Here is a 21,237-nt window from a genome sequence, read left to right as displayed (position 1 = left end):
TTTGTGTCTATACTTAAAACCTTTTTTTCAAATTCCGCGCGTCGAGACCTGTTACCAAAATTAAGAGTTTTTGACTTGACCACAGAATATTGTTGCCGCAAATACTTTTTCATAAAATGTTGGTTTTATTAAGAAAAATACTTTTTTAACGAAAAGAGCAATTACTATACATCTGGTTAAACCAGTTCTTTAATAGCGCTAAAATGTTACGCTATCACTGTACCAAAAAACGTTTAACTTTTTACTTTTAACTATGCAAATGCAGCTACGAAATATACTTGTTTTTAGGTAAAAAGAACAGAAAAATTCCTTAAAATTATATACTCAACAGGTTTTATTATTCCGACACTTTTGGCTGTTCGATACCTTTGTCGTCGCAGAGAATTCTGAGTTGTATCATTACAAATCGCGTCCAGCATACATTATTTAAATTGGAGGAATTTTGAATCATTCTTTTCCTTCAAGATACTACACAGGTTTAAATTTTTGTGAACCTCCGAACATTTCACAACCATTTTGCGCACTTTCGGATCTTTTTACTTATTGTTTTTCTTCTTCTTATCAACTTTTTCCAGATTATAAAAGTATGATATTATCTTTAAATTGATTGCATTCTATATGCTAACTTTTATTGCAGGTGCTGAAGTTAAAGCGTTTGCAGAACTTCGGTTGGTTGTCGATATTGTTCTTCTGGATATTTTGATCAATTTTTGTTGTTTTCAAAATTAAGTTCAAATGACAATGTTTTCAGCCAAGATTTTGCTGCTACTATTCAAGCCTTTTTTGTGAAACTTCAGCTTACTTTCCCGGAAAACTCGCGCTCAATTATATTTTGGACCATTTCCACCAAAATGGTCAAATCCACAGATCATAAAACGGCTGAATTTTATTTCTAAGATTAAATCTTCTAATAAAGTGGCGCGAAATAGCAGTCTGGCTTTGTCTTCTCAACAGAATGGGTAATATAGCATTTGCAGTGGAATTTGGGTTCTTTTTCGTCAACGCAAGCTTTCCTTAATTTTTTTCCATAAACTTTTTTACATAAATTTTCCAAAACCTAACTTTTTCAAGTTAACAAGTTTCGCTCAGTTTAACCATCCAAGCAAATGATCCGTTGAGACCAATTATTTAACAGGAAAGACTTAAGAAACCAAATTAAATTTATTCCATAATTTTTTAATTGCTTATTACAACTGTAAGACATTCCGAGGTTGGTTGGAGAGTACAATAGAAAGTGAGTCACTCATAACTTCTGGGCGTCAGTAGAAGAACCATGTGAATGTATCTCAAAAGTAGATAGCCTTTTTAATAAAATCTATGAGTCAGCTAAGAAATAATTTTTAAAATTTAATCAACGAACTAGTTTAGTAAGTTTTTAAATGAAAACACCGCATGAGCTAATGTTCGGTTTAATTCCCACATAAATTTTTACTAGCCAGTGAAGGTTAAGTGACTGTTGTCCAAACCACGAGTTTCGAAAACTACTAAAACCAAGACTTTTGTTTTTCCAGCTACCTTTTTTTGCTTAAAAAAAGATTTCACACGTTCAAATTATATATATGACCGTAAATTATTTTAAATAAATCTTTTCTATGTAGTCGGCCGTGAACGTTTGAAGCATTTTGAAGCACCAGAATTCATTTGGCCATTTTAGAGAAATTTTGAATAATATTGCAGACCATTGAATTTTTGCTAATTCTTTCCACATCTTTTCCGAAGCTACCACTTTTTAATTTGATCACTTTTTCTTTGTTAATGGTACTCTATTATAACCTGTTGATCAAAGAGGGGTTACATTCTAACCTTTTGGCTATTTTCTCATTTTTCAATCCCAATTAGTCTCATTTCTCCCAATTCATACAATCTTTGGGACTGGCTCAAGTTTTTATTATGGCTCATTGCACAAATCGATTAGGTAACGTCCACTATTTTCACTGAAGATTGATGACTTCTTGCACCACGAAACTGTCTTTGAAATAGTTTGCAAACCTCTACTGCTTTCTTCATTGGTTTTAATAGTACCATAGTTGATATCCTGACGCCGAAACAGAATGATTTTCATAGTAGATTCTGTCAGCTTCTATTGCATTTCTGCGTTTCTTCAATTACAGAAGAGCAAAAAGAACTTTTAAAAAGAGTTTCCATTTTTTTCCATTCAATGTTCCATTTTATTGTGAATTTAACAGTAGGTTGTAGAACAAAACGTACTTTTTAATGAAGAGTGTTTTTTGTCGTCTTAGGGAAGAAAAATTTATAAGCAAAAAGCAAATTAACTCAGAGTATTTTTTAAGAAAACTTGCGGTGTTTCATCACATTATTATCTGTATGTTTTGAAATCTTCTTGCCAATGGCAAGTTTTATTATAGTGCCACAATGGAACAAAAATTTAGCTTCGTTTTTAGGATGTTAGCTGTGATTTATTAGGTCGACCATCATCAATCAACGTTCAGACTTTTGAATGTTGTATGAAAGATAGCAAACCTTTACTTCTTGAAATCTCCAAATTGAATTTTTTCACGAATAAATTATCAAACACTTTCTGGTTTTTTTTGGGTATTTTTTTTAATTCTCTCAAATTTTTTAACTCTGTTATTGGTGTTTCAAATATTGATTATATTTCTATATGTAATTAGAATATACAGTTTCAGGGGGTGCATAATTGACCGGCAATCCAGGAAGACAGAACGACTGGAAACCCTCGATTACACATTTATTGCTCTTCAGCTAGGTTGATTAGGCTATTTCTGTAGTTAAATAAAAAATAATTGTTACGTTTCGGAAAGGAATAGTATAGAAGGAGACCAAAAAAAGCTGTCTATTTTGTTTGACTGTCCATGTATAATTGAATAATTGAACTGTATTTTTTTATTGAGATTGAGGTACACGCGACCATTTCAGTTAAGTTTAGTACCTACAATCGCGTTACCAAATAGTTTGTACGATTGTTCCCGCCTATCGGGTTGACTCACAATTGTTCGTTTATGGTTCAACCTCTTCTGTCACCTTGAACATTGTTTAACTTTGTGCATTTTGTATGGCCTTTTGTCTGTTTTTGTTAATCATCTGTCTGAGATCATCCCACTCTCTATATATGTTCTAAAATTACAGTCGCAATTCATTTGTTGTAAAGAACGCCTCTAGGAATAGACCCATTCTGGGACGGCCCATCACAACAACCTCCAACACCATGAAAAAAGGGAGATCATACGCGAAACTCACATTATTGGCACAAAAGAATATCGATCTGGGAACACTATTAGAACCAGTACCTAGAGACGTTGTCCTCCCAATCGAACCAATAAACTACAAGGAACCAATTTTAAATCCCACTCCAACGCGAAAAACAAACTCGAAATAAACATCTCAGAGCAAATTGGGAATACAAATGCCAAACAACAAAAGAATTGGGTATAATGTGTGGCGAAATCCCATGAGCTATTGCTGATCAGAAAGCATGTTCATTATTAATTGTAAGTAGTGGAAAAAATGGTCGGAAACATTTACATAGACAGGACCCACAGATGAACATCAAAAACAACAAAGCGTCAGCCCTCTGGAATCCGGTGCAAAAGACTTTCATTAAATAAAGAAACATTACATTTGATACATTCACAATGTGGAGCCGACAACAGGATAAAGACAAATCAATAACAGAAAACGCAGAAAACTGTAAAATAGATCATCTAGAACAAGAGTAACCAGAGGTACATTAAATTTTAACATGAAAATTTGCGACATTCAAGAAGAGTTTTTGAAAGAGACAGTGGAGTCAGAACGCACTTAACCAATAGCAAAAAAATTCGAACAGAACATCGTTATTTGAAAATTAATAGAAGGTAACCCGAGCAACCTAATTACCTCACATTCGTTGGATCGTGACTAAATATTAATTATCATTAGTCGCGGAACAATTAGAAACTTTCAACCAATATATTATCAACAAACAACAAAAAAACCACTTGCAGTAATTGCGGTTTTTTTTAATAATGATCAAAAATTACGCTGCTCGGCGAACAGTCAAATTTGCAAGAATTGCAATGAATCAAAATCGTTTCGCCGGAGTTTGTAAAAGTAGTGTATTCAATCAAATTCAATTACTTACAAAACAGTAAAAAAAATACTAGATGCAACCTGAGAATCTATAACAGCAAACTCATCGAATCGAAGTTTAACAAACATTGTTGATCAGGTACATCGGACTCAGATGACTACAATGTACTGTAAGGGAAACCCGTCAACGATTGTGAACCAAAGTTTAGTTAAAAAAAATTACATTCCTATCAGAAAAGTGTTTGGAAACGGAAAGACAAATTAGTACTCAAAACGTTCAGAAAAGACCCCATTGACATTATAGGATCAATAAACTTTAGAGTTGAATCAAGTGGATAGCATGTAACTTTTTCGGAAAACTCTAGTAGTACACCTAATGCAGCAACAAATTAGGTCCATATTCACTATTGAAAAAGGACGTTCTTCAAAACTAGATATTAGTAAAATTTCTCCCAGTTAATCAAACGCCCATGAAAATCAAAAAATGACACGGTTCAATCAAGAAAAATTACGATAACGCATCAAAAAAGTTGACAAATTCCAATCTATCTCAAGAAGTGGCTAGAGAGCGCGATAGACAAACAAACTTCTGAAGGTCATATCAGGAAAAAAATTAGTTATCAATACTACTTCACTATTTCACCAATTGTAGTAACAGTAAAAAAAATAAATCCATAAAATTGCGCTAGACTCAAAAACACTCAATAAAGCCGTCCATAAAAACAAATAGTAGATGACGAATATCGAAGCTCTAGCGAGCAACATCGGGAACACGATCAGCAAATCCAAGGACGTCGAGGTATGGTTTAGTAACATTGATTTGAATTACGCGTACAGCCAACTTAAGTTAGATCCGGAAACTTCTAAACACTGTTTTTTTAACTTAATTGGAGGTGATTGTACTGGCACTTACAGTTTAAAACTGAATTCTATGGTCTAACTGACTCGCCTGCTGAATTTCAAAAAGCAACGGATTGTACTTTATCTCCCCCTAAAAAACACCCTCAGTAAAACTTTTTAGATGATATTATCATTGTCACACGAGAATCAAAATCATAGCATATTGACGACGTATACCCGAGCCTTAAAGTACTAGACAATGAAAACCTCAGAAAAAGCTCCCAAAATGCCATTTTGCAAAACAAGAGATAAACTAACTCGGATTTCACATATCAAAAAATGGTAAAAAACCATTAACTTCAAAAACAAAAGAAATCATAGACCTATAAGCCCCATCAACCTTAATTAAATATTACGTTATCTATCCGGAGATGCACATAAAAATTCTTTATATGATGAAGAGTTCGTGGTAGCAAAATTATTATAAAAATTTTGTTAATATACACATTTCGGAAAAATGAACATTTGGCTTACTGCATAGGAAAATCAGCAATGTAGCAATTATTAAAGATCGGAAATGAACGCGATCCGCAAGTTACTATTCCTTTAATGGAAAATCTTATGCTAAAATGTTTAGAAAAACTAGGAATAAATCGTTTTTTAGTCATTAGTAAAGGCACTGTTCAGTTGCACTCTTTTGAATCACTCAAGTCCAATGTTTTCCTTCAACATTTTCTCAATCTTCAAATCAAAATTCACCTACATTTACTTCTAATTTTAGTTCTCAAATCACTTCAAATTTTATTACACGCAATCTTACTTTTAAGAAATACTCAAAATCAAATAATTCAATACATAATTCCAAATATTGTACACGCACATTGCGTCATCCTAAACTTAACCCACTACGAATGAGTTAGTCATATCAACACCCTTTAAGAATTAGGCACGCAGAAGGCACAGAACAGAAAAATTCAACACCGCAGAAATCATCTCTTACATTTTACCCTACCTCATCCTTCAGGAGGAAAAACTCAACACAGACCTACGACCTAGCAAATACAGTGTGAAACGCTTTGACTGAAATTGATTTTTTGACAATTCTAGACAATGTAATCAACGAAATCTTCATTGCAGCTATGACCTCAAAGGATGCTGTACTCAAAAAATTACGAGACTGCCAGAGACAAAGAGAGATGAAAGCAATTCTCGAAATACGTACATTCCTATTGGAAAGACTTGCATGTCACACAAGGATGCTTATGTATTGATGACAAAGTAACCATTCCTCAGGCAATGAAAAGCGCGATGATCGAATCTTTTCATATATCTGAACCAAGCATCTGGGAGATGACAGACCTATCGGGAAACGCGTGGTGGCCATATATTAATTATGACCTTCTTGCTAAAGCGGCAGCCTTAAGCGAATAGAAAACTGTAAAGTTACAAACAAAGAGGTACAATCAGACCGGTCCGATACTCGAAGATCGAAGTCAAAAATTTTAAAAACTAGTAGCAGTAAACCGAATCAGTGAATTTCCTACAGCAAAAATCTATCCAGGTACATCAACTGATCATATAATACTTTTCCTTGAAGACTAAATATATATTCAGGGAGTATCCAGAAAAATTAGAGCCGAATAATTGAGTAGCTTTATGGGCACAAACTTTAGAAATCTCTCCGAAAAACATAAAGGAGATTCAATAGAAGCTCCGGCAAACGACAATCGGTTTGGCCGAAAGATGGATCCAGACAATCAAACGCCGACTAGCTTCCAGTAAACAACAAAACACGATAAACAATTACAGTACTAACTCTCCAAAGGATTTTAGAGACATTATTTATCAATTGCGTATATGTGCAAAAAAAATATTAATTTTATTAAACTCTCACTATTTAACGCTCATTACGGAGGACCGCCAAATACAACTTTAAAAAACATATTCGCTGTCCCTAATCCCGACAACCTAAATTGGAATATTGTTCAAAGCTTTGTTTAGATGAAGAAAGTGTGACTCGCAAGGTACTACTGCCAGACGACAAATTGAACAACATAGACAAAAGAAGAGATGAAGAAATAAAGTGCAAGAAAAATGCGTTGATCAAAGAGGCAAATGATAGATACAATGTTAATCCGGAGTTCGGAAGTCGCTACCGTTTTTAAGACGATAAGAAAAACCCGATATCCAGAACAGCCGAGTCAGCTCAGGTTGCTATACCTCGGAAAGTGGACCCCAGAAAGAGAGCGAAGAAACATCTAGATGGTTTATTCCATATTTTAACTCCAGGCACAGTTGTTGAATCCACTGCGTCTTCCTCAAATATTATGGAGCCTGGTCGACCCCCGATTCTGGTAAAGGATAATGACCTCTCAGAATTTGGCACAAAAAACGAGAGATCAGCCCCGTTTGCAGTGCATGCAAGTAGAAAGCCAGATCACAGTACAAAAAAAACCGATAGAAGAGAAATCGATAACTCACTCCATAGATTTAAAAAAACGGAATAACGGTGATATTCTTCCCAAAACAGGAAAGCAAGGCAACATCAGGAGGTCAAAAAACAACGAAATTAGCAGTCATGCAGCGCGCCCTGCAGCTACGCATACCTAAAAACAGGAGGCCAAAATGCACCAAGTTGAACTGCTTGTTTCGACCAAGAAGAAAGATACTCATGTGACTGAAGAAGATCTTAAGGTAACAGAGATCCACGAGCATTCACCGCTGAAAAAAATTAGTAATAGTGGGAGGCAAATCCGGAAACCAAAAATTTGTTTCGGCGAAGCCAGTAGATCCACAGCAAAACGCCACAGTCCAGGAAACCATTCAATACATGACAAAGGAATGCCTTCGTCGACGACGTACATGGAGGACAAGGTATATTCCTCCACTACCAACAAAAAACACGATTGTCAAGTCAGTCAGGAACGCAATTAACGCCTTGAACCACTACGATTTAAAAATTAAGCAAATCAATCAAGCCCGTGCGGCTTGGCATCAATTTTGATACATTACAGAGGAACTCCGTTCACTCAAAAAAACGTTTGGAACATGTCCATTTCAAAAAACATTGACAAATATGCCCTAGATACGGAGAAAAACTTCACTTTAGAAAGAACACTTAATTAGTGTCACAATCCAATCAAATGCCCAGCTGTTCACCTATTCAAATCGGGGCGAACTACATCAAAACTTTAACGCGATTGTCGCGTCACCGAAACTATTTTCCTTAACTCATATACTGAAGTAACTTAATTTACAATGTCCTGAGTACTGAATCAGCCCCTGATCTAGTCAATTCGGCGGTGCTAATTACCTCGGACATGATAAATACTGCATAGTTCTGTTACTACAACTATCTCGCTCTTTGGATCATCGGATATTATATTAAACTCAAAACGTCATGAAAACAATTCATCACTCATTGATCATTGATTACGTAGTCTGAGTCAGAGTTCTTTAGTGAATTGTTTCTATCTCATTATTTATAAATTTCATAAAATGTATTTAACTCCATCATGCGGGGATTTGGTATACGCGAACATTTCATTTAGATTATTGCGTTACCGAATAGTCTGTACTATAGTTCCTGTTTACGGGGTTTACTCAAAATTGATCATTTATAGTTCGACCTGTACCAGGTCTTTTAAAATTGTAAAATCATGTGCATGGTGTATTGCTTTTTGTCTGTTTACGTTAAACATCTGTCTAATATCATCTCATTTTCTTTATACGTTCTAACAGAATCTGAATGTTGCGGCTTCTACACTTTTCGCCCTATTTGTATGAAGATATAATTACATGAATTCGACTATCGCGTACCTCCTATGAATTAGCTTATGAAAGAGTTTATCATTTTTAAACAACTGAAATGTAAGAGTAGAGCAAATTATATTTTTATTTCCAATGTTTTGACACCTTGATTTGTTTTGCAGTTCAAATAACCGGTTTTAGTTTTTCCGTTGTTTGAGTGCCTTAAAAAAAGTGAGGAGGGTTCACAGTAGGATGCGCAAAAATTTGAGACATTTTGCTTGCATGTTGTTTTAATTTTTCTCTTCAAATATTGTGATGTTGATCTCCATCTATACAAATTTCAAAACGTCTGATTTGTACGACGCTAAGTTTAAATATCTGATTGCAAAAGCTTTTGGCTCAAATTGGGCAACATAAAAACTGAATTGAAATTGGAGCCCTCCGAAAAAGCCACTTGTCGGCTTATTGTGAGAAAGAGATAACGGTCATCCTAGTAGTTAACCAACGCTTAATAGTTATATTTTGTGATCATTAAAATTTTGATTTTCAGGAATATTGTCACCAGATCCATACGCAGCCAGGCACACAGTAAGTGAAAATTTCTATTAGTTTAATATCAAAAAATAATTGACAGCGTTGTTGTTTATATGAACTCAATTAAATTGAAATAAAGAATTTTAAAGAGCATAGACTGAAGTATGCTCGACGACCAGATAAACTCCAGTTGCGGCAAAATAGTCTTCGAAAAATCCAGTACCAACTACAGCAAAAATATTAAAACAATAAATGTGAGCTACGGGGGAAAATTTGTCAAAAACTCTTTTATTGTACAAACTTATATAATTTAATACAATACACGTACATAAAAAGCCAGAGAGAAAGTTTCTTTTCTTTGATGCAGTTGAAACTGTTTTTCCATTAATTTTTTTAAAATGTTGGAAAAAAACTGTGAGAAAAGCACAGTAAAATTTTAACTTTTTGTATTTTTCAACACTTTTCTGCAAAATCCGCTTTTGACAAACAAAACTGTAGTCACTAGCTGGCTAAATTAATCTTACGGGAGGCATGTGTCCAATCAAGCTCAATTAACCCAACATTCATCAAATACATTAAGAAAACAAAACTTGGGTCAAACTAAGTCCACTTTATATAAGTTCGTTGCCTAAAACTCCAAGATTCGTTTCACGAGGTTCAAATGAATAGGCCGCATCAATGGATCGCTTTTTAATATTTTGTCGTTTGATTTTAAAAATTGTTTTAATTGTTCCTCGCCAATGATTTTCATATGTGGCCCAATTGAACTTATTCATTCATTCAGTCTAATTTTAGCTGAATTAGTATAAATAGAAACTGAAATAATACAAAATATTCAGATAATAGCTAATGATTTCAATGGCTTCACTAATTTGTGTTTTCGCAGTGTTTGTAATTTAGTGTTCGTATTTTTTCGAGTTTTTCTGCATCTTTAGTCCGTTTCTATGGATTAGTCTAACCAGAGACAGATCCTATTTTTTCATTGTAATTTTTTAAAAAATTTATCAAGAACTATTTTGTTAAAAGCTACTTATTTTTAATACTTTTGAAATTATTTGGTTTAGAAAATGTCGATTGGTTTTTGAACTTTGCCTCGTTATTTATGTTTTTGTCGACATGTTACCTAGTCTTATTGAGCAATAATTCCATCAGATGTGTAGTTAGGAAAAAGTAAATTTGTGTAGTTAGGGTTTTGTCTGACTGTAATATCACGTTGTTACTAGGTGCTTTTAAATTAAGACATTGTGTTTTTGCCCTGTAATTTTTGTTTTTGCTTTTTGTTGTTGTTGTTGTTGTTTTTGTAGTTTTTTTGATGGCAGATCTGATTTCAATGAGGCATGGCATTATCTAATTCAATTATTAGTTGGATGTTTAACAATTTTTTTAACCTCAAACATATAATTTTGATTATCTCTTTGTCAGAAACGTGGGTCAAAAGAAGGTTAAGTCAAAAATGTAGATGAGCGCGGGTCGGAACATCATGTCCGACCGCACATTACCGAGCCTCCTTTTTTAGACTACTATTGACAATTTAAATCTATTGAACAACAAAATAATAATATTCGAGACAAAAATATTCTGACTTAATATCTCGAACCGTTTCGCGGTTCTCGATAAACGCCAGAAGATCTCAGTGACTTCAAGCAGAGTCACGTAACATATACTTCTATGATGCAATAACTAACCTTCAGATTTCGGTCACATAAGCTCGTGTGTTGAATGTGTCCAATTCCCTTGTGGATAAAAAGTTGTGAACTCAATTCTTGTGAATTAATCGATAAACTAACACTTTATGGCCAATTAAGTAGCATTCTTCACGTCAGGTAAACAACCAGCATAGTCCAAATAGGTTGTTTGCAAGGTGTAGTAAATAAACTTGAGTGCGAATTTCACTTTGATCACAATTTGAAACTGAACAAGTTCCGTATTCACACTTTTTGTAGTTCTGGGAACGAACCCGCCGACAATAAATCGCTGGCGGGTTGGGCGTTGGTGTGTGGGTTTGTTTAAGACAGGAATAACGGTTTGTAAGTCTAATATGGTAATAACGGTAGTAATATTGTAGTTATATATTGAAGAATATGGGTAATAAATGTGTCTAGTAAAGTCTCGCGCCATTAATTCACAGCCGGTTGTTCTCATTTAAGAGGTCGAAATCTCCACCTTGAATTATTCCAGTCCGCCTGTCGATTGAGCCCAAAAACAGTCATAGAATTCGGTTCTCCACTTATTGTATCATGCAGGCTTCCGCCTCTATCCGGGCAGAGAACAGGAACAGAATCGAACAATTCAATGTTCATTTGAATAGATAACAATATCTAAACACGCAAACATATCTCTCACTCAAAAGAAAATAGCTTATATCTATCTAATATCGTACAACTTGTGTTTCTTTGTGAAATAATTGACTGAAATCAAGCAAAATAGTTGCAAAGTTAGACAATTTTGGTCAAAACTGAATTACAGAGAATTAAGTTCGCGCTGCTGTAATCGCGAAAACAGGAAAAATTGGAAACAGATGCGAGAATTTAGAAAGTTTTCATATTTCAGATATTTGTTCACGCGGGTTAGTTATAAAAGTTTTCCCACTTAGCCAATCTGTTTCAATAACTAGAGGAATATTTGCGTTTTTCTATAAAAGTTAGTTTCAGAAAACAGTTCTTTTAGATCTTTTTCAGAAGATAATTTTCAATCAGCTCAGTTATAACAGGTGTCAAAAATGTTGGAAAAATAAAAATGAGTTTTAAGTGATTAGAAAACGATAAAAAAAATTGTCTGGTCAATTTAATTTAAAATTTAGGTGACATAATTGGACTTAAAAGTACATAAAAGGTGACACAAAAGTCAGAAAAATGTTTTAAATGCCAGGATTTGCATATATGTTTTAAAAACAGAAATCTTTAATTTAACACAAAACTAGTCCGTAAAGAAATCCATACTAATAATTACGACTTTTGAACGATTTATTATACTATTTATATTTCCAGAGCTCAAATCTAACTTTTTTCACTTTTCAACTTGACAAGGCCGGTCAAAAACGGTCAAAATTTAGCGGGAAATGATCATTTTTGACAGTTTTTGGTTTTGATCGGTATTTTTAAGGGAAATTTTCAAGTCAGGTTACGCTAGCACAGTTCATGTTAGTTTTGAGATTCATTTAAGCCCGGTTTGCACAACGTGAAAAAGTGCAGAGCAGTTTGAACAAACACATTAGCAGTGAGGCGAGAGAGACTATAAGTATTATTTTTTAGTGGCGTTGATAATAATTTGTAGTGAAAACGAATGTAGGGTCTGGACAATGGCCACTTCCAAAAAACTGTCCCGTCCCTTTCAACCACCTCTCACCCCCTCATTCCGCTTGTCCTATCATAGCCCCATGGGAATAAGACAGGGAACGGAGGGGGCACAATAATTGCCTATTTCTAAAGTGAAAATTGATTAGAGAGAATTATTATAGTGACTATATGTGTCGTGTATTTGTGAACAGTTTATCCTTGCCATCTGTGAACAGAAAACTGGGAAAATTCGCATAGTGAAATGTTTCAAAATGAATTACGGCTAAGTTGACAATGACTTATTGCTCAAATATCTTTTTGCCTCTTGGAAATATTTTCTGCTTATTAAAATTTGACCGGCTTATAAGATCTTCTGAGATAAACGTTATCAGCAGGATTCTTATAGTTAAATTTAAAAAAGTTTAACAAGCTCTTGCTACTCTGTTAAAATTTGAAGGTTGTATAAGATTGCTTCAAAATTGCTCATAATGTTAGAAGGCTGAGAGAGAACAGCCAAATGTAAACTGCCCATTTGAAAATCTTGACATAGATTGACAAGAAGCTCTACTTGTTCAACGTATACTTGGCTAGAGAAATGAAGCCTTGAGGAACAAGAAAGAACGTGAGAACGGGTTATAAGAGATGCCCAAATTCGAGAGCTTAAGACCAGTTGGTGTAAATGGGTATAGCACAGTAGGCTTGCAAGTAAGAGATGTTGGTTCGAACCCAGTACTGATTTATTTTCACAGTAATTGCGACTGTTTAGACCGCTAACAGCTTATCATGAAATGTCGAAACGAGCTTGAAAAGGGTCTATATTCTTAAAAGAGCTATACCTTTTGGTTCTTTTAGATTTTAGTTAACTTTTCTAGGTGCTACTTACTTCAAATTGTAGTTTTTCACAAGTAATAAAATACTAGAACCAAAAATAAATTGAGAAGTACGGCAATGGGAATTAACCACCTGTTGTTCCAAAATTCACTTTTAGGTTATTCTGTTAAACTTGATAATTTAATTTGAACCAAAGCTAAACCAACCACATTTTCTCGTATAAAAATCGGATATAAACTATTTCAAATGTAAGCTTTTTAAGCCTTTGATAGTAAACTTGAAAAGTTATGGGTCATTAAAGTGGTTTAGCAATTGCAATAGCCCCCAATTTTGGGACTACACAATTGTAGATTGCGAATTTTAAACGATATTTTGAATTAATCTTTTAATACTGTTTAAAATAAACTGGTTATATATTTGGGTTTGTCGGGTCGGGTTTGATTATATCAACCTAGAAAGTAGAATTAAAGAGAACGTCGAGACATAGAATTAATAAATCAAGGTTGAGTCTTTTAAATGGGGCGGGTACTTGACATTATTATAGTGATGAAACGAATTGCCCAACAATAATGTTACCTTTAAACTGGGACTGGGTTCTAAGTGGGTAAATTATTGGCCTGAGTTGAGACGTAAATAGGAAAAAGAGACGGGGGTGAAAATGGCAACTATAATTTATGTTTGACTGGCATATTTTGACGTACCTTATTTTGACAGCCCAGAAAAATGTTAGTCTGGAAGTGGTGGCTGCGAACTTGAATAAATTCCAAAATCACCAACCAAATCCCGTTGAGCTCCGTGGCCGTAAACAGTGCGTAAATGTCATAAAAACTCTCTAGCTGTGAGTGAGTGTATAATGTAGGAATCTAGCAAGACGTGCAATATCAGGATAACCAAACGAGAGACATAGAAGGGGAGAAAGAGTGTCTGCGTGTGTGTGTATGTGTTTTGTAGTTAAGTTGGTATTATTTAGCCAGCAGACATACATGAAGAATTCGAGTTAGTTGCTGTATGGCTATATATGTATATATGAGGAAAGGGGACTTAAGAGGGGCAGTAGGAGCAGAAACAGTAGCAGTGTAAGAGGAGTAGGAATAGGAAAAACAGTAGTAGCCTACTTCTTTGCTCTCTTATGAGACATAGGCCGGGTCTATCCATACTGGAAACTATCCAACTATCCTCAGACAGGGGATTACAGGGGGTATTGGTTTTCTTCCCTCTTTTATTAGGGGGTGGGGTGCGTGGTATGGTGGTGGTGGTGTTGTTAGCTTTTATGTTCCCACTACCGCAACTACCACTACTAGTGGTGTTTCTTGTGGCGGTGGTGGTCGAACTCGGGGACAACTTAGACTGAACAAGACCAGGGTGGGGGTTAGACTTTGTTTTGCCCCCGTGGTGTCGTTTTGAGCCTACAAAAATTGCTACTCAAAAGTTTACACAGTAAAGAGCGTTGGGAAGAGTTTTGGTGTATATTAAATTGGTATGAAATGCAAATTTAATATGTGTTTTATTTTGCGTTTTAAACTGCATAGCGTACACAAAAAACTGAAGACTTGAATATTAGCTAACATTGACTGCTATTATTAACAAAGTCTTACACACAGGTTTAGCTACTATTTTTGAGGGAGGAATATTGGAGAGAAAGAAAAAAGATAGAAAGCACAGCTAAACATGCAATGCATGACTACTATAAGGTTTATATCTCTATGTGGTTAAGAGCTTTTTGGTAAAAACAGAAAAAAAACGCACAAATAATGCATAATATAAATGTTCTTTAATTCCAATAAAAAAGTGTGTGAACACAAATAAACGGACCGGCTTCCTATGATCGCAATCTGATGCAATCTCAACTAGTCGATCATCCATCCAGCCGAATGAAAATCAAACAATCTTTCATCAAAGCTAAACTTGTTCAGCTTCACCCCATTTTTGTCAAAAATGCCTTTGAATCGTTCTATATAGATGAAATATTTTGAAATATGAGAAACTGAATGGTTTTGACTCTTTTCATCGTGATAGAAAAAGACTAGTGAAGCAATCTCAGTTCTTGATAGGTCTGAACAAATTAATTTAATTTCATTATTTTTCTGATAGTTTTTTTTAATTAAGACGTCATTATGAGGGCAACACAAAATTTAAGCAAAAATATGCGCATAGAGAAAAAAGACGTATTACTTAAAGCAACCAAAAAAAAGTGACCGAAAACGAAAATAGATTACAATATCGGTCAGTTTTCTACTGACTTTTTCTTAAAATTTGATTTTCTAACTCATGAATTTTTGGTGCCTTTAAATATCATTTATAAATTTGTCTATTCACAGATCACATTCATTAAATAAACGGATCTTCAACTGTACCCCCAAACCCCCCCCCCCCCCCCCCCCCCACCACCACCACCACTCCGTCAACTGATACCTTCAATCGATAATATTTCGGCCAATTGCGCATTATAATAATTGATTAGGAGACAGCGGCATATTGTATGTCTTTTTTCTCCTTCCATCCTCCGTCTTTTTTTCTGCCGGCTATTAAAGCATTTATACCAAAGTAGAGAAAGCGACATTATATATAACTACAAGAGCAGTAGACCGCGACCCATGTAGCGACATATATCAAATCTATCTATCTATTAATTGGGGTAGAACTGTAGGTCGAAAGAGAAATTGGGTCAGTTAAATCAATCGATTTTTAATTCTTGAAGCGGGTAGTTAGAAAACACGATTGTTGCGCATATTTTAGTCGGTTTGTGACGATTTATTCGGTTTTGATAGGTTCATATCAAAGTTCCACGGGTCGCTGAGGGGGGGGGGGGGGGGGCAAATTAGCTAATCGCAAGTTCAAAAATTAGTAAACAACGTCTCAACAGCTTTAAATGGGAATGTATTATACGGTTTCTGTTCTATTTCTATCTTCTGTCCCTTTTTTCAAAAATTTGCCAGATTCGTTCTTCTGTCATTTCGACCTGTTGCCCCTATCTATCTTTGTCCTTTGTAAAAATATCAATTCAATTCTGATCCATGGTCAATGCGTGCTTGCCTTATTCGCTCTATTTCTTAAGACTGTATTGTAAAATTCACCCTATTCAATCCCCCCCCCCGGCTCCCGCCCCCACAATACATACTAGTACAACATAAGGTTTGTTCTAAATGCAATAAAGATTGTTCAAGCCGCAAAAAAATGTTCAAAGCTTTCCATGTCTAGTTGGCTTGTGAGCAAGTTTCGCAGAAACGGTTGTGTACGCAGAGAGTGCATTGAAATTTGGAATGAAAGACATGGTCTGGTAACTTACAAAGGGTTTCAATTGTTGATCAGATTGGAACCAGAAAGTGACGTGAATAGGTCATAAATAATTTTATTTTTAATACTCCAACATAAATCCTAGACCAAAGGTATTATATATGTTTTGAAATGTTGAACGAATTTGGCTTCGTTTTCTTAGACTCCCTGAATCGTAGTCACACGACATCGATAAATCACGCTTACACCACCAACCTTTAACCTATTTAGTACACAAACCAAATACTTTTGCGCTTAATCAGCGATATGTTTTCAAAAAAAAACAATGCAAGACTGAAAAAATTCTACCAAATTTTTAAAATAAATTTATATCCCATAAAAAACAGACTTTTTCAAAACCATTCTGAACGGTATCGAAATTGTTTCGACTCAAAATCTATCCGAACGTTAATCGCAAGAAGTGACGCCGGCTTTTAAAAGATGACAGATAAAGGATTGCTAAACCTTAAAAGATGATTTCCTGGGTCGTCGTTTTGCAGAAAAATAATGCAAAATTTCGACGAATAGCAGTAAGAACGAATATTTTCATCACATCGAATATTTTCATCACATCGAATATTTTTATCACATCTTTTAGCGGTGAATTTTTTTATACGATTTACTGTTTTAGTGGTGATCTTTCGGACCTCATTCACAGGATTCATTCCGAAAACGAACTAAGTAAACTGGGTTTGAACCCCCGCCCGCAATGGCAGTCACATCTACGTCACCATACACTGACGTATTTCGTTTTTTCTTTAAATCAAATTAATGCTTCTTTTTTGTGAAAAATATGCGTTTTATTTTTGTACTAGTGGCGGCGGTTTTTGGCGGCAAAGATTTTTTTTCAGCATTTAAGTGGTGAAAAACATTTCACAGCTACCAACAAAAAGCAACAAAATTGGTCAAAAAACAGCCACTCTTACAAATACTGAGCGCTAGTGTTTCGTTGGTGGTCAACTTTGACTGATATGCAAACTATAATAGAGAATTAATTGTTAATTTCACCAACTTAATCGCTAAAAATTGCAACCCTTGCAACGATTCACTGCATTCACAGTACTTCTTACAATTTTTTTTAGCGATTTGTAACAGGGATAACTAGACCAAGATTATCTTAAAATTGGTTATATAGTTTTTCTTCTTTTCCCTCGCAGAGTATGATCACAGGTATATTTTCACGAATGGCAAAGCGAAGCAAATAGAATCCGTTTATAAAAGTTTAACAGTTTAAGAAGCAAAAGAACACAAAACGTTGTCTCTTAATAATATTCATTTTTGAAGATAAACATGTTAGTTTAAATGAAATTAATAACATTTTAGCGGACCCCAAAAATTGTTTACAAAAGTACGATAGGAGACAGAAAAGCAATGTCTAGGTTGAGTGAAAAAAAAGTTTTTCTGCGCAGTTTTAAGTTTTTAACAACAAACGCTTGCTGTGTAGTAAAATCTGAGAAGCCATGAAATGAGCAGAAAATATTCATAAAATAACAATACCGAAGCGTCAAATTAAACTAATCATGTAAAACACATTATCATGAGAGTTTTCATATCAAGATTGAACGATTACGGATGATTCATACATACAAAATTGATCAAAATTTTGGCTCTTTCAAAACTCAAAATTTTCAATGTTATTGACAAAATTTACTTAATAATCCCATTACTGATAGACAAAAATTACTGCAGATACGGGTATCACATTTATTGCTTTTGCTAAACGGGATAATTTTGAAAATAACCAAATTTTTTCAATACTCAAAAAGTACCACCTGTTTTTAAATCCAATTTTGTGAAATAAATGGTGTATGAAAATGCTTACATTTTCTGATAGAGCGCCACTAACTTTTTATATCAAGCGGTAATGTAAAAAAATGGCGACGAGATAACGATCATACGTCTAAAAATGTAATAAGAGAAACATTGTTCTGCTTCGCCTTTAGGTATACAGACTATTGCTATAATTGATATAGCATGACCATATTTTCTCGGTTTCATTATGTTGAACCGAGTGAAAGTGAAAGTAAACAGAGGAAAACTGCTTGAAAAAATAATGCGATCAAAAAAAGTTAAGATTTTTCAACAATGTACTACTATGCAAGTCTTTTGCAGTAATTTGAATGACATCTATCTTGCTAACATGCAATGCAGTGTAAAAACAAAAATAGCCGCTAATCAGTTCTCAAGTGAGGCTAGACTTAAAACCATCAATTATGTCTTCCGATCAAGAGAATATTATTGATTTTGAGAGCATTTTTTGTCTTTAATTCATTATTCATTTATCAAAATTTAGTTCGCCAACAGAAAAAGTTATCGCGGAGCTGAAAACTTATCATGTGGTTAATTTGAAACAACATCAAAAATTGATCGCGTCTTTTTCTCCACTTGTCGTTTTGTTTGATGAACGGCTGCTTACGGCCTTTTTCGCCTGCTAAATAAAAAAGCATTTCTCTATCTACAGTTTATAAAGAGATTTTATGTTTTTAATTTCCTTTCCTATCTCCCTCAAAAATCTTTTTTGCGCACTTTGAAATGAAATACTACTTTCGGTAGGAGCGTTAAAACTAGTACAAGAACACTACCACCTAAAAAGTCCTCTTTTATGCTAAAAATATAAATGGCAACCGAATGCGGTGTTACCTATTTTTGTCAAAAAGGATTTTGAAGCATATTTAGCACTGAAGCTAGCGGCGCAAAAATGATAAATTGTAAAAAAGACAGATAGTTTTCCTCAAAAAGTATTTTTAACTGATAGTGTTTCCTCACCGTTAAAGTACAAGTTGAGTTCGTTTATTTTAGTTGTATGGTGTATACATTTGAATCTATATACATACATAGAATATATATGGTGTGGTATGTCGCCAAATTGGCCGACAGTGGGTTTAGCCGACAACCAAACAAAAATCAAAATTTAAGTCTTTAACCAATTGACTAACTGGCGATACTTTAAAATTCTTAAAATTTTTAACTAGCGATTTTTTAAAATTACTTTGAAATTGTTGAAGTTTTTGAAATTATCATTTTCTCATCTTCACTAGTAGGCCTAACCCCCTGTCGGCTAATACTCCTAGCACTGTGTTATGTCCTCAATTTAACTCGATACTACTTTTGTGCAGTTGCTGCACTTTTTCCCAATTTTCCGTATATTCTCTTTTTGGTGCATTGGTAGTAATGATGTATGAGTTTACTTCGTTTTCCCTGATCCATTGACGTCACAACTACAGGATGGCATAAAGTGACCGCGCTCCCTCTCTTCCTGTTACATCTGCAAACTATATACTGGTAAAAGTAGCAATAGATGCAGTTCATCTAACTTGCCACCCTCAGACTCTGTCGCTACTTTGACCAATTTGACCAAATTGCCGAATTCTCATTTCGCAGATGTTCATTAGTATAATTTTCAATGTTAAAGTGTCTTAGCAGGCGCAAAAATTGACCTACTGTGAAAATGGACGAGTACTGGATTCGAACCAGCATCTCTTACTTGCAAGCCTAGTGTGCTATCCATTTACATCATCTGATCTTAAGTTCTCGAACTTGGGCATCTCTTAAAACCCATTCTCTCGTTCATTCTTGTTCCTCACGGCTTCATTTCTGTAACCACGTCTACGTTGAACAAGTAGAGCTTCTTGTCAAGCTGTGTCAAGCTTATCTTATGCACAATTTACATTTGTGTTCTCTCTCAATTATTTCAGGATTTGCCAAAAAAAATTTCACAAAAAAGTTAATCGAAAAGTTTTAAACCAACTTAAAATTAACCACGGTTGATTTCAATTCAATTTCAATATAATTACAAAAGTAAAAAAAATTATGATAATAAGTTGTTCTCAACAAGATGATATAATTAAGGCAGCGGACTAGTTATTTTCTTGAGATTTTTTTTATCCAACGATCGATCATATTTTACTGTTTTACTGATGCCTAACTAGCATCAAACATCACTTTTAGACCACTTTTATATAAATTTTTTTTTAATGGAGATAAAACGTTTTCTAGCAAATCTTGCAAGATATCCGTTTTCTGACAGCAACTCGAAGGATATTCTTTTTCAGAGAAAATAGAAAAAGACTCGAACTCTTGTTGGGAACAGAAAATCTGAACAAGACTCGAACATTTTTTTCAGAGAAAATCGAACTCCGAGAAAATCGAACGAGAAAATTTTCAAAGAACCATTTTCTGACAAAGAATCTGGCAAAATAACCATTTTTGAGAAGAGTTCTGAAAAAAACTATTTTTGTATACAATCTTACAGGACTAAATTGTGAATAAATTTTACAGCGCTGTAAATGTTGGAGCATGCAGTATTTGGCTTATTTCGTCCGTTTGGTTCTATAAAAACGGAAAGGAACTCCTTCGTAGCAAAACTTTAAAATTTGTCATTCTTTTTGTCGTGCCTGTACGTTGGTATTGAATAAAAAAATGTTAACTATTTTGCAATGTAAAATTTAGTAATGTAATTTAATAATATTGTGTTACCATTGGTTTAATGAACAAAGCAATATCCAAAGAACGGTTGCATGACAAAATACCCAATGCCATTATACCCAATGCCAAAATAACCAATGCCATTATACCCAATGCCAAAATACCCAATGCCATTATACCCAATTCACATTGATATTTTCGTTCCATAATCTGAGTACTAATTAGCAGAAAATAGCTTTTACACGTATGATTTAAACAA

The 21,237-nt window shown here is 34.4% G+C and overlaps 1 protein-coding gene across 4 annotated transcripts in view; it reads right to left on the bottom strand.

The window, feature by feature from the left end:
* LOC142336519 (uncharacterized) overlaps positions 1–21,237 on the bottom strand; it is a 97,578-nt gene that overhangs the window by 37,171 nt on the left and 39,170 nt on the right. For 3 of the 4 annotated variants that reach the window (XM_075385425.1, XM_075385424.1, XM_075385423.1), the window contains one exon: positions 10,860–11,492. The gene's annotated coding sequence lies outside the window, so the exon portion shown is untranslated. Of the gene's footprint in view, positions 1–10,859; positions 11,493–13,981; positions 15,029–21,237 lie in introns of those variants that run through there. The other variant, XM_075385422.1, reaches the window with a different exon arrangement.

This window comes from Convolutriloba macropyga, chromosome 3 (genome assembly GCF_964194025.1).
Source record: "Convolutriloba macropyga chromosome 3, txConMacr16.3, whole genome shotgun sequence".
In the NCBI taxonomy this organism is placed as follows: Eukaryota; Metazoa; Xenacoelomorpha; order Acoela; family Convolutidae; genus Convolutriloba; species Convolutriloba macropyga.
The sequence above is the reverse complement of the archived record's forward strand: the minus strand, read 5'-3'. Positions and strand labels throughout refer to the sequence as shown.